This window comes from Hyaena hyaena, unplaced genomic scaffold (assembly GCF_003009895.1).
Source record: "Hyaena hyaena isolate Hyena2069 unplaced genomic scaffold, ASM300989v1 scaffold_260, whole genome shotgun sequence".
In the NCBI taxonomy this organism is placed as follows: domain Eukaryota; kingdom Metazoa; phylum Chordata; class Mammalia; order Carnivora; family Hyaenidae; genus Hyaena; species Hyaena hyaena.
The window spans coordinates 544,670-559,149 of NW_024080892.1; the positions used below are offsets into that span (position 1 = coordinate 544,670).

General features: G+C 39.4%; 1 long non-coding RNA gene across 2 annotated transcripts in view; it reads left to right on the plus strand.

Annotated features, from left to right (window-relative positions):
* The window catches only part of LOC120240734, a 49,781-nt gene that overhangs the window by 17,028 nt on the left and 18,273 nt on the right, over positions 1–14,480 (plus strand). The window contains exon 4 of one of the 2 annotated variants that reach the window (XR_005530709.1): positions 7,904–7,989. The exons of the other annotated variant lie outside the window; for it this stretch is intronic. This is a non-coding gene — a long non-coding RNA (uncharacterized LOC120240734). Of the gene's footprint in view, positions 1–7,903; positions 7,990–14,480 lie in introns of those variants that run through there. 2 annotated transcript variants of the gene reach the window in all.

Below are 14,480 nucleotides of genomic sequence, written 5' to 3' on the forward strand. Positions count from 1 at the left end.
TGGGGATGAGCACTGAGTGTTATGTAGAAACTAATTTGACAATAAACTATTTGTAAAAAAAAAAAAAAAAAAAAACCTCAAAAAAAAAAAAAAAAAAGAAGGGATGCTGTATTTTGTCAAATGCTTTTTCTGCATCTAGGTTTGGTTGAATTTTAAACATTGCAAGTGTGGTCTTCTGTCTGATCTGGCTGTCACAGGCTAAGTGATGCCCCCTTCAGAGCCACCTTCGGTGGAAGGATCGTATCAAGCTCGGACAGTAGCTTCCTGGTTAAATTGATCATCTTTCGGTCCCTTCGTCTGGAGCTCTCTTGCAGGTGCCGTGTCCACTGCCACACATCACAGCTAGGTAGGCACTTGATGCCAGCACTTTCTCTGAGTTCAGACTCAGAGAAACCGTGCCACAGATTCTGCCAACAGGAGTACCGGCTTCCCGTGTCACCAACCCTTCTGACTGGGCTGCCACTCCAACAATGCTGGCTGGCTCCCAGGCAACAGGCAAGCCCTCATTGTCCCCCATGGCCACTGTCATCCTGATCTTCTCCATGCCACCAGGGCTGCCATCAGGCCCTGTCACCTGACTCTGCAGCTGGACATTGTCTCAGGTGAATCCCAGTTTCTCTAAGTATGAAAGCGTACTACTCTTTCACGCTGCTGAATCCTCTCCAAGCATCTGTTGATCAAAGAGCAATTACATTCTGAAACTTTCTAACCCATAAAAGACCACCTGAGATGTTAATATGTTCCATATCTCTATGATTTCCTAGGTCACACTGCAACAGCAGACCCATTTGTTTGTGGTCAAAGTGACATTCTACAACAATCAGCATGAATTATTGAGTTGACAATAGAAATATTATTAATTACATCTGCTGCTCAGTCAGCTACTGTTCTGTTCTTTACAGGAGGAATAGAAGTACTCCAGTAGTTTAGCAACTTACCCAGGGCCTTTCCCAATGATCTGCTTTTCAGCCTCTCAAAAGGGGCCTAGCTGTCCTGAATTCCCTGAGGTAGTATAGGGAATCCGTCCTCATAGCTCAGCCTGAGTAAGATAAAAGGTAGTTTATTCATCAGTTCATAAGACCCAAAGCAAATCTAAGTGGGAAGTCTCTGAGTATATTTGTTTCTGGTTTTGAAAGGTGCCTTCTAAAGTCTTTCCTTTGGGGCGAAATGGACTATAAGTACATATTATTTAGTGATAGAATTAATTATGAATATTTAAAGAACACAGTTATTTTATTATTAATGATTAACTGATGTGTAAAAGAAAATACTATGATTTCTCTAGGGATAGGACCATATCTTATTTATTCCTCTTCTTGCACTGTGTGTAAGACCTGCTAGAGTAATTGTGCAGACCAGATGTTTGAGTAAATGAAAGAATAAATAAATAAAAGGCTCTTCCTTAAGCCGGAAGCAGGGGGCGTGAGGGTTATAGGACAGTGCTCTATGGTAGAAACAGCATGAGTTTGGGAATTAGGCAGATCTTGGCCAGAATCCCAGATTTAGCACTCACCTGTCATATAACTTAACTTCTATGGAACCTCAGTTTCGATATCTAGAAAATGAAGGTTATGTAGGGGTAATAATATTTATATTGCAGAGTTGTCATATAAATGACGAATAAGGTACAAAAAGCTCCAGGCACACAGTAAGTGATAATGCTGTGGAAGCTATCATATTGCTGGTAACTCACATCATTCACTGAAAACATGAATCCGAAAGAGCAATTGAACCTATCTTAGCATATAAAGGAAGACTATTCTCCGTATACTCCGAACCAATGGCAAAAACTAAGATGGAATTAAATGCTTTTATACTTCCCATAATTCTTGGATAGCTTATGAATTCTCTGTGAGAAGAGTAAACTTTCAGCAAGGCAGCTCAGACTACATCTGTCATCTGCCTTTTGTATTAACGAAGAACTCTGTAACAGCTCAAAGGAATCCCATAATTGAGTCAATATGCACCTTTGTTTTGTAAACGCTCAGATAAGCACATGAGAAACTTCAATTAGGTTTCTTTTGCAGAAGAAACAGTATGTGAAGCTTCATTTCTCAACGACTCACATTTTAGTGTGTCTAAAATGATATTGCCTATTTATTAGAGAAAAAGAGAAAATGGGTATCACTGTCTAACTCATTGCTCCTGAAATTCAAGGTACATATTTCCATACTAGTTATCAGTAGTGATGGCATCATTTATACAAAAAACAGCATAATGAAATAAGTAGGCATGTACTTATAAGTTTGTTTGCTTACAGTAAGCTGTATACATCAACCTCCTTCTAAAAAATAATATTTGACAGTAAAACACACATAGAACACATATACAATAGAGTAGTTAAAATAAAGGTGAAATAACTGAGGCTAGTAACATATTGACACAGAAACATGGGAGATAATTGAATTGGAAAGCTAGAACTAGGTAATTACTACAAGTATTACATTTAATTCTGAGATTTTTAGCAGCCAACACAAAAGGGAAGCATAATTGGTTAAAAAGTCAATTATTTAAAGGAATCGTTCCAGTAATACAAACAGTTTTTCTGGTACTGAATTATAAAACGGACGTATTGCATGGGATTTTCTTCAAAGGCTACTGAATAGTGCAACAGAAAATGCCTTTGATATAATCAAGTAGAAGATGCAGAAGAAGTCTTCGCGTGCAGAGTATTCATTTGCCTAGAAGTACAATATTAAATTCTGTGGATACTTGTTTTGAATGACATTTGTAGGCTGATAGAGCGAGCTGGCACTAGGAAAGCAACCCTAGAGAGAAAGAATGTGATGGAGAGGTAACATTTTAAATCCTGGATACTTCTTTCAAAGTGACTGGGCTAAATACGCCTACTTGCACACCTTGAGTAAGGAAAACAAGTCTCCCTTCACCTCTGGTAAGTTGGAGAGGTAGGAAAGATGTGGTGGAAACAGGTGAGTCCTCATTCACAGTGTGTAACCTTGCAGGGCAGGCTGCCTTGAAAGGTTGCGAGGATTATTGTGAATGGTTCTCTTCTTGATGTGGTTTCAATCAGAGAAACTAGGGAGACAGTACAGTTAAAAGTCATCTGCTTCAGGAGGTAGAGGAGGTTACTGCAGCATAGCCTAGAGCATAAGCGTTCTGCCTGTCTCGAGGCACGTGGGTGAGAACTGCCATCATCAGGCCTGGGGAACAGAGTGTGGGGTACCCTCAGTTAGAGCGGCCGCTGAGGCCAGCTGACTGGGAGGAGCCGAGGGGAGAGAGCAGGTATAGTATCATCCCCTTCCAGCTTGTGCCCGAGTCAGGTTTCATAGGCCCCCTCTTGAGCATCTCGGGCGAGAATGCCAACAGAGCCTCACACTCTGGACATCTATGGGTAAAATATACTCCATCCTCCTACCTTTTATAAGTATACCTTCAGAATGAAACTGGGAGGCCAGGTTCAAATTTAGAACCTCAGATTCTGTGAATTCTGCTCTAGTCCCTATCAGACCCTTTCTCTTCCTAATCTGGCTTTATCATCTTCGCAAAGGGCACCATGCACATGCATATGGACATTCTAACTTGCACATCCAAGCTACTTTTATATGCCCTAAATAGCATATAAAATGGCAGTTTCTCAGGTCAACCCTCAGCCCTAGGAGGGCACAGAGCAGTGGCAGAGTTTACCCTAGGAAGGAAAAACCCAGATAAGAGGAGTGTGCAGACCCTGAAAGTAAGTTCAAGACATTTGAGCAGGGAATTCTGGGATGCCAGATAGCTAGAGATGGGAAATGGTTTCCAGATGGGCACATCTCTTTGGTCCGGTGGACTCAACATCTCATGAAGAGGAGCATAGCCAAAAGAGGGTCACAACAGAGACCTAGATCTAGTCTCCGTCTAAAGGTGAAAGTGACCAACTGGACACTAGATGTAAGGGCAGTCTGGTTGCAATATTTGTCACCAACGCCTACCTCTTGACCTCCACTGGGCACCGGAGTTGATTCAGCTGATCTGGCTCTCTGGTGGGGATGTTGTCCTCTGTCACTGCCCCATGCAAGTTCTTCCTAAAGCTGCATCATTAGTCAAAGCAGGAAACATTCACAGGGAGGGTCCAGGGCCTTCCTCTACAAGAACTCCCCCAAATCTGCAGTCTGGCCCTGCTCTGCCTTCTCACCAGCACAGCTACTCTGGCTCTGTCTACCAACTCCCTCAGCCCTTGTGCATTCAGGTCATCTGCCCATTTCTTAATCAGATGATTTGTTTTTTGATGCCGAGTTAAGTTCTTTATATATTTTGGATATTAGCCCCTTATCAGATATATCATTTGATCACATATCATCTCCCATTCAGTAGGTTGCCTTTTTGTTTTGTTGAGTTTCCTTTGCTGTGCAAAAGCTTTGGTGTTTTGATGAAGTCCTAATAGTTTATTCTTGCTTTGGTTTCCCTTGCCTCAGGAGACATATCCAAAAAAATGTTGCTACAGCTTATAGCAGAAATTATTGCCTGTATTTTCTTCTAGGAGTTTTATGATTTCTGATCTCACATTAGGTCTTTAATCTATTTTATTTTTGTGTATGGCATGAGCAAGTGGTCCAATTTCATTCTTTCACATGTAGCTGTCTGGTTTTCTCAGCACCATTAAAAAAATTTTTTTTAAACGTTTACTTATTTTTGAGAGAGAAAGAGAGACCGAGTGCAAGCAGAGGAGGGACAGAGAGAGAGATGGAAACACAGAATCTGAAGCAGACTCCAGGCTCTGAGCTGTCAGCACAAAGTTGGCTGCTTAACCGACTGAGCCACCCAGGTGCACTTTCCACCACCATTTTTGAAGAAGACTGTCTTTTACCCATTGTATGTTCTTGTGTCCTTTGTCATAGATTAATTGGCCTTGTAAGCAGGGTTTATTTCAGGGCTTTCTTTTCTGTTCCATTGATCTGTGGGTCTGTTTTTGTGCCAGTGCCGTGTATATTGAAATCTAGGGTTTTGATACCTTCAGCTTTGTTCTTCTCTCTCAGAATTACTTTGGCTATTTGGATGTTTTGTGTTTCCATACAAATTTTAGGATTATTTCTTCTAGTTCTGTGAAAAATGCTGTTGGTATTTTGATACAGATTGCATTGAATCTGCAGATTGCTTTGGGTAGCAAAGTATGGACATTTTAACAATATCTATTCTTCTAATCCACAAGCATGGAATATCTTCCATTTCTTTGTGTCACTTTCAATGTCTTTTATCAGTGTTTTATAGGTTTCAGAGTACAAGTCTTTTACCTCTTTGGTTAAGTTTATTCCTAAGTATCTTATTCTTTTCAGTATAATTATAAATGGAATTATTTCCTTGATTTCTCTTCCTGCTAGTTCATTATTAGTGTATAGATAGATGACTGATTTCTGTGTATTAATTTTGTATCCCACAACTTTGCTGAAGACAGTTATCATTTCTAATAGCTCTTCTCTCAGCTCATGTTTGCACAGGCTTCTCTGTCCCATATCGTGTCTGTGGATAGTCATACCATATCCTCTGACATGTAGCCCACCCACTCGAGGCCTTGCCTGCTTCTGTCCACAGTGCTGCTCAATATGGTCTTGTTACTCTGGATGTCATGACAGTCTTGACTACAACCCAGTCCCCTGGACTCGCCTCAAGTGCCTCTTCTTAATAACACCTGAAAGATTTCTTTCTCTTGGGGTTTTACAATGACAACATACAAATGAATTGAGAATTTGAAGTTTCCAATAGACCTGAGTTCAAATCCCAGATTTGCCACTTACTAGCTTTGAAAACTTTGGCAAGTTATTCAAATTCCCTAAGCTTCAATTTCCTCATCTAAAATAAATGAAGATGTTTTTACCTTGCAGGTTTGCTGTAAGAATTGGATAAACTCATATATGTGAAACCTTAGGCAGGTATCTGGTACCCGATAAATGTTTCATAAATGTCAAGATGGTTGCTTCAAAAGTGTTTCTAAGGGCATGATTTCCTACAGGATCTATAGGGGCTCCTTTTAAGTGTAGTTCTCAGTTTAGCATTCAGGGCCCTTTGGCAATTGTCTTTGTCCTCATCTCTTGTCTGTCCCTGATGTGACTTTCCTATTCCTGCCAAGTAAATTTCCATACATCCCACAAGTGACTCATACTTTCTGGCCTCCATGGCTCTTCTTCTGTCATTACAACTGCATTGCATTTAGTCCCTGAACAGCTCTCGGCATTGGACCTCCTCTCTACAATCATTGGTCTCATTTTATGTCAAAGCCTAGTTTGGTATTAATTTCTTCCAAAAACTGAATGCCACTCTCGTTAGCTCTCTCCTTTACTACACACGGTAGATGATTTCTAACAACACCTGTGACTGACCTCTCTGATCTAACACCTACTCTTGCGTTGTAACCTTGCTAAGAGATAGAGTCTGTTTCTCCTACCCTTGAAAGTAGGAGAAAGTAGGTGGACTCTAACTTCTTGGACCAATAAGATGCTGTCAGATGTAGTTTCCAGTATTTCTGAGCCTAGAACTTAGGAAGACTGGCAGCTCCAATGATGTACCTCAGAATGTTCACTCTGGGTAAGACGAATCACTTTGCCAGAAACCTGATTACCTTGAGACTCCCATGCAATAAGGAAGCTTAAGCTAGCTAGTTACATGGAAAGCCCTTTTTTTTTTTTTTTTTTACAAATAGTTTATTGTCAAGTTGGTTTCCGTATAACACCCAGTGCTCATCCTCACACGTGCCCTCCTCCATGCCCATCTCCCCCTCTCCCCCCCACACCCAGGAGTCCTCAGTTTGTTCTCAGCATTCAAGAGTCTCTCATGGTTTGCCTCTCTCCCTTTCCCCCACCACTTCCCCCCTTCTTCTCCCCCATGGTCCTCCGTTAAGTTCCTCCTAATCCTCCTATGCGTGCAAACATATGATATTTGTCCTTCTCTGCCTGACTTATTTCGCTCAGCAAAACACCCTCAAGGTCCATCCATGTTGCTACACACGGCCAGATTTCACTGTTTCTCATTGCCATGTAGTATTCCATGGTATAGATAAACCACATCTTCTTGATCCATTCATCTGTTGATGGACACTTAGGCTCTTTCCATGTTTTAGCTATTGTGGAGAGTGCTGCTATGAACATTAAGGTACATGTGCTACTATGCTTCAGCATTTCTGTATCCCTTGGGTAAATTCCTAGCAGTGCTATTGCTGGGTCCTAGGGGAGTTCTATTGTTAGTTTCATGGAAAGCCCATTTGATGAGAGAGAGAGAGAGAGAGATAACTACAAGGCTCCAGCTGTTTTAGCCATTGATAGTAGCCAGCCTCCAAGATGACTGCCACCCACTGGTGGTCATACTCTTGTGTAGTCTTCCTATACTGTGCTAAGATTGGTCTATGTGACCAATAACATACAGCAGAAGTATTGTTGGGATGTAACTTTGGAGATTACGATGTAAAAAATTGGAGCTTCCATCCCCCAATCTCTCTCATGACTTGCTTTGGAGAGAACCAGCTGTCATGGAGCTCAGGTAAGTTGGAAAAAATCACTCAGAGCTAGCCAGTGAAGAAACCCAGATGCAGGTTCAGGCTGCAGGATTTCAAAGCCCAGGTGATTAAGCACTCTACCTTCTACTTCTTCTATAATTTAGGAGAGCCCAAAATAAACTTCTTATTGCTTAGTAACCATCTTCAAACCCCACCCCACTCTCACACATAAGCCAATGCATATTTCATTTTCTAAATGAAACAGGATTAGATTTATTATACTGTAGAACTTCACTTTTTGTAAGCCAAATACCACAGAGTATCGTCACTTAAAGTATTTATTTTTATAGTTTCCAGTATTTTGTCCAAGTATTTTGTTTCATTTCTTTATATGTATAGATATTTCTTTATATATATAATGAATTTATATATATGTATATAATGAATATATATATTCATTTCTTTATGTCTATCTCTCTGCAGGTCATTCCTTCTTCTATAGTATAAAATAAGCAAACAAATGAAAAAAGAAGAAAAGAAAGGTTCATTTAATAACAAAGCAGTTCCCTTTTCTGGCTTTGATTTATTTCCTCTCTTCTTCCTTTTCTATACTGATATGTATTGAGTGGGTGGCCTGCAATCTTAAGCCAAACAATACAGACATTAATCTATTGTGACCCAGGATGCTGCTTGGGCTAAGGTGTTGATGCTCTTTTGTGCCACTAATACCAAGGTTTTGTTAGTCTTAACTTTATTTTTCTATTTTATGTTGTTTTTCCATGTGAGTGTTAATTACTTGGCGGCTTGCTCTTGACCTCTCAGTAGCCTTCTTCTGTTTGCAAAGCACTGTATCATGCTCCCTGGAGGCTGACAGAAGCTGCATTAAGGAGAATTCCTTCCCTCAAAAAAGTTTAAAGCTAGTGACGGTTAATAAGTCTACCTGGGTTTCTGAGTGATAAAGCAGGAGTAGTAATAAAGGAATTTATTCATTCATTCTCCAAATATTTTTGGAGCATCTACAATATTATAGGCATTGTTCTAGGCATTTGGAGTTCATCACTGAACAAAACAGACAGCAAGTGTATAGAGCTGATACTGTTGTTTATTAGAAGGCAATACATGTTATCTGGGACAAATAGAGTCGGATGAGGGGAAAGTGAGCATCTTCTTTTGGATTTCTTCTACATGACAGATGTGTTACAGATGCTCATGGTCATCAAAATAACCTAATCCTGGAAAAATAAGAAAATTTGAACTCAGAGAAATTAGGAAACTTTGATCTTTATGATACAAAGGCCACCATACCACTATACTATGTTCTCTCCATTTAGAAATGTTAAAACAAACATGCACACAAAGTTCAATAGAAGAAAATGAGAAAGCAATGAGTTCTGAAGGGGCTTTGTGGATGTCTTCATGGAGGAGGTGGCATTTGAGAGGGCTCTTAAAAGATAAGCAGAAAGAGGAGGGGAGAGCATGATCATTGAGGGAACTCTGAATACATGAGTATATATCTATTCCAGTATACATCTATTCAGCTTAAATCCATGTGATTATATAAAGGTTTGTTATCTCAAACATAAAACTCAAAAGGCTTTCCTACTGCATGAATTTATTTTCTAAAAGCCAGCTTGTACTCCACAGCACTATAGCATTCAAATAAAATGTTAAGAACATAAAGCATTGCTCTCTTAATAAGAAAAGAAACTGTAGGGTCAGCATTTTAAAACAAAACAAAATAAAATAAAACCCAAACCTTTTCTGGTTCTGAGCCAGAAAGACCCTTCCAGAAGAGGAGGCAGCCTGGACCCAAGCCTCCCCCAGTGGTGCTCTCTCTGATGGCCTCTTGCTAGCCTAATTCCTCAGATCCTTGGGAAGGTCTGAATGTGACCGCCCTTGTTCATTCATTTTATGTCACAGAGTGCTGCCAGTAGCTTTTCCCATTACGGAAATTGGGGCTATTTTTTTCCAGGACATATTTATTAACAATAATGTTTTGGCTTTCTTCCACCTTCTAAACAGAGTACTTATATGCATTCCACTGAAGAATGTGAATTGAATTTTTTCCATTATCCAACCCATGTTCTTCTTAAATCCGATGGGATTTTTTCCCAACGCTTCCAATAATGGTTTTCTCTTTGTGTACTTTTGATTGAAGTGTAATATACATATAGAAAAGTACAAAAGTGTTGAGTGTACAGATTGATGAATTCTCACAAAGCAAACACGCCTGAGTAACCAGTACCCAGATTAAGAAAGAGAACCTTCTCAGCACCCCAGAAGACCTCCCATGTCTCTCCCCATCACTGCTCCCCAAGGGTAACCACCATTTGACTTCTAATAATAGTGAATGGCTTTCCTGGATTTGCACTTCATATAATTATAAACCGAATTATGTGGTATGTACTTTTTCTTACTGGACTGTTTTTACTTGGTGAGATTCATCCACGTGGTTGCTGATGGTTACAGTTTGTGCATTCTCAGGCGGTATAGGACTCCACAGTGTGTCCACAGAGTGAACAGACAATGCGCCCATCCATTCTATTGTCGACGGCATCGAGGTTATTCCCGATATGGGGACAACGGCACTTAGCTGCTTGCTGTGAAAATGATTTATAAACTTGCATATGATGATAAGAAAACATTGCTATGCTTATATGTTAATGGATACCCTAATTACAAGCAAAATTCTAAGTTAAAAAGAAAATTGTGCTAGAGAAGCAAGGTCCTTGAAAATAAGGTGTGTATCTTAGTCCCTGGTCGATTCCCAGAACCTGTTTCATGGTGGAAGCAGAGAGCAGAGGGGATCAGCAAGCATTTGGTGAACATATAAATGAGCTTTAGAATTAGGCACATTTTATCTTTAGGGAAGAAGACTGCCACCTAAGAGGCTATCTTACTTATTGGTGATCCATATCCCAATGGAGTGTTCCATTATCCATTGAATGATCGTTAGCAGGATGATTGTAAAAGAATTTCTGCAGTGGTTGGAAGGCAGGTGGTACTAGATGACCTTAATCCTAAATGTCTAGGATTCTATTTAACATGTTGTAATTACACAAATAATATCACTCTGGATGAAAGGAAGAACAGGGGAAACTGTTTTGTTTTGTGTTTTTGTTTTGGGGTTATTGGCTCTGTGGGGTTTTTGTTTGTTTTGTTTTGTTTTTTGTCCCCCTCCCTCCCTCGCCCCCCCCCCCCCGGGTTAAATACTTCCCTGGGAACGCCAGAGGAAGCTAGTGTTTCATAGGTAGCAGCTTTCAGTATACATTTATTTTGCTTAATTTTCATGTTTATTTTGTAAAAAGGTCTCAATAGTTATGTCACATGGCCTTAGTGGTATCATCGCTTTAACTCAAGGCAGAACAGAGTTCTTATGCAAAACAGGACATCCTACCATAAAAAGCAGAAATTCAGGATCCAGATAACTCATGATAATCCTGCCTAATTCCACCATTTATTAACTGCAGCTTTGAGCTATTTATCCAGGTTTTCATTTCCTTATCTGCAAAATGTGGCCAATAATGGTATCAACCTCATAGAGTCACCATAGGGATTCATATATGTAAGGCACTGAAATAATGCCTGACACAGTAAGCAATTGATTAGTATTTGCTTTGTTTGTAAGAACCATCACTTATATTGTAGGTATTGGTTAAATGCTGACCAACTTGTTCAGCTAGTATTCAGTAAAATGTTTAGGGTTGACGAGATGTGATAAGTGTTATTTATTTGGTCTTGACACAGGGCAATGGCGTGATTTTTCTTCCATGATTAAATATGTGGGACTTTGAAGATAGAAGTTAGGGAGGAGTTTGCACACCCAGCAGGCAGACTTCACTGACAAGCAAGAGAAGGACTGTACAGAATACAGTCCATGGTCAGAGCCTTGGAGAACTGGAAGAGATGGAGTCCCAAGTAAAAATGCAGTTTACCCCATAGGACTGGAGAAGGCTAAAGTTTGCAGAGATAAGGCAATGTTCCTTGCCTTGTTTTTTCATTAGCCATTTATCCATTTCTATACTCTTCTTTTTTTTCCCCTAAAAAGGATTTTCCATCTTAGTATTTCTCCTCCAATTCCTTATTTTATTTTATTTTATTTATTTTATTATTTTTTTATTCTCAAGTTAGTTAACATACATTGTAGTCTTGACTTCAGGAGTGTAGACCCAGTGATTTATCTCTTATATATGGCACCCAGTGCTAATCCCAAAAAGTGCCCTCCTTAATGCCCATCACCCATTTAACCCACCTCCATCAACCCTCAGTTTGTTCTCTGTATTTAAGAGTCTCTTATGGTTTGTCCCCTCTTCATTTTTATCTTCTTTTTCCTTCACATCCCCTGTATTCATTTGTTGCGTTTCTTAAATTCCACATATGAGTAAAATCACATATCTGTCTTTCTCTGATTGATTTATTTCACTTAGCATAATACCCTCCAGTTCCATCCACATTGTGGCAAATGGCAAGATTTCATTCTTTTTTATCTCTAAGTAGTCCATTGTATATATACAACACATCTTCCTGATCCATTTATCAGTTGATGGACATTTGGGTTCCTTACATAATTTAGCTATTGTTGATGCTGCTGCTATAAGCATTGGGGTGCAGGGGTGCCTGGGTGGCTTAGTCGGTTATAAGCATTGGGGTGCATGTGCCCCTTCAAATCAGCATTCCTGTATCCTTTGGATACATTCTAGTAGTGCAATTGCTGGGTCGTAGGGTAGCTCTATTTTTAATTTTTTGAGGAACCTCCACACTGTTTTCCAGAGCGGCAGCATCAGTTTGCATTCCCACCAGCAGTGCAAGAGGGGCTCCCCTTTGTCCACATTCTCACCAACATCTTTGTTTCCCGAGTTGTTAATTTTAGCCGCTCTGATTAGTATGAAGTGGTACATCGAAGTGGTTTTGATTGGTATTTCCCTGATGGTGAGTGATATTGAGCATCTTTTCATGTGTGTTTGCCATCTGAATGTCTTCTTTGGAGAAGTGTCTGTTCATGTCTTCTGCCTATTTCTTCACTGGATTATCTGTTTTATTGAGTGTTGAGTCTGGGTAAGTTCGTTATAGATTTTGGAATCTAACCCTTTATCTGATATGTCTTTTGAAAATATCTTCTCCTATTTCACTGGTTCCCTTTTAGTTTTGTTAACTGTTTCCTTTGCTGTGCAGAGATGTTTTTTTATCTTGATGAGGTCCCAATAATTCATTTTTGCTATATTTCTCTTGCCTTCCAAGACATGTCAAGTAAGAAGTTGCTGTGGCCAAGGTTAAAGAGGTTGCTGTCTGTTTTCCCTGTAAGATTTTGATGATTTCCTCTCTCACATTAAGGCCTTTCATCCATTTTGAATTTATTTTCGGTATGGTGTAAGAAAGTGGTCCAGGTTTATTCTTCTGCATGTTGCTGTCCAGTTCTCCCAGCACCATTTACCAAAGATGCTGTCTTTTTTCCATTGAATCCTCCTTCCTGCTTTGTTGTAGATTTGGCATATATTTTGGGTCCCTTTCTGGGTTCTCTATTCTATTCCACTGATCTATGTGTTTGTTTTTGTGCCAGTATCATGCTGTCTTGATGATTATAGCTTTGTAATACAGGTTTAAGCCTGGGATTATGTTGCCTCCAGCTTTGGAGTCTGGGGTCTTTTTGGTTCCATACAAATTTCAGGATTGTTTGTTCTAGCTCTGTGAAGAATGCTGGTGCTATTTTGATTGGGCTCACATTGAATGTGTAGAATGCTTTGGGTAGTATTGACATTTTAACAATATTTGTCCATGAGCATGAAATGTTTTTCCATTTCTTTGTACCTTCTTCAATTTCTTTCATAAGTTTTCTATAGTTTTCAAGGTACAGATCTTTTATATCTTTGGTTAGGTTTATTCCTAGGTATTTTATAGTTTTGGGTACAGTTGTAAATGGTATTGATTCCCCGATACCTCTTTTTGTTGCTTCCTTCTTATTGCATAGAAATGTGTCCAGTTTCTGTACATTGATTTTATATCCTGCAACTGTGCTGAATTCTTGTATCAGTTCTAGCAGCTTTGGGTGAAGTCTTTTGGGTTTTCCATGTAGAATATTATGTATTCTGTGAAAAGTGAAAGTTTGACTTCTTCTTTGCCGATTGAGATGCTTTTATTTCATTTTGTTGCCTGATGGCTGATGCTAGAACTTCCAATACTAGGTTAAACAACAGTGGTGAGACTGGACATCCCTGTTGTGTTCCTGATCTCAGGGGGAAAGCTCTCCGTTTTTCCTCATTGAGGATATTAGCTAGGCCTTTCATAAATGGCTTTTATGATGTTAAGATATGCTACTTCTATCCCTATTTTCCTTTTTAGTAGGGACTTTTCTGCTTTTGGCAGGAAAGGCAGTCTTAAGAGGAATATGCACTGAAACTCAGGCCTATCCCAGGAAGCAAGAAAGGTCTCAAATATATAGCCCAGCTTTATACCTAAAGGACCCAGAAAGCCAGCAGCAAATAAAGCCCAAAGCCAGCAAAAGAAGGGAAATAATAAAGATTAGAGCAGAAATTAATGATATAGAATCCAAACAAAATCAAAAACAAAAACCCCAAAACAAAACAGTAGAACAGATCGGTGCATCTAAGAGCTGGTTTTTTTGAAAGAATAAACAAAATTGATAACCCCCTAGTCAGACTTCTCAAAGAGAGAGAGAAGACCCAAATAGATAAAATCATGAATTAAAGAGGAGAGATCACAACCAATATCACAGAAATACAAACAATTATCAGAGAATATTATGAAAAATTATATGCCAGCAAACTGGATAATCTGGAAGAAATGTACAAATTCCTAGACACTCACACCCTACCAAAAATCAAAGGGGAAGAAATAGAAAATTTGAACAGACCCATAACCAGCAAAGAAATTGAATCGGTTATCAAAAAATCTCCCAGCAAATAAGAGTCCTGGGCCAGATGGCTTCCCAGAAAATTCTACCAGACATTTATAACAGAGTTAATACCTATTCTTCTCAAACTGTTCCAAAAAATAGAAATGAAAGGAAAGTTTCTAAATTCATTTCTCTCCCAATTCCTGGACA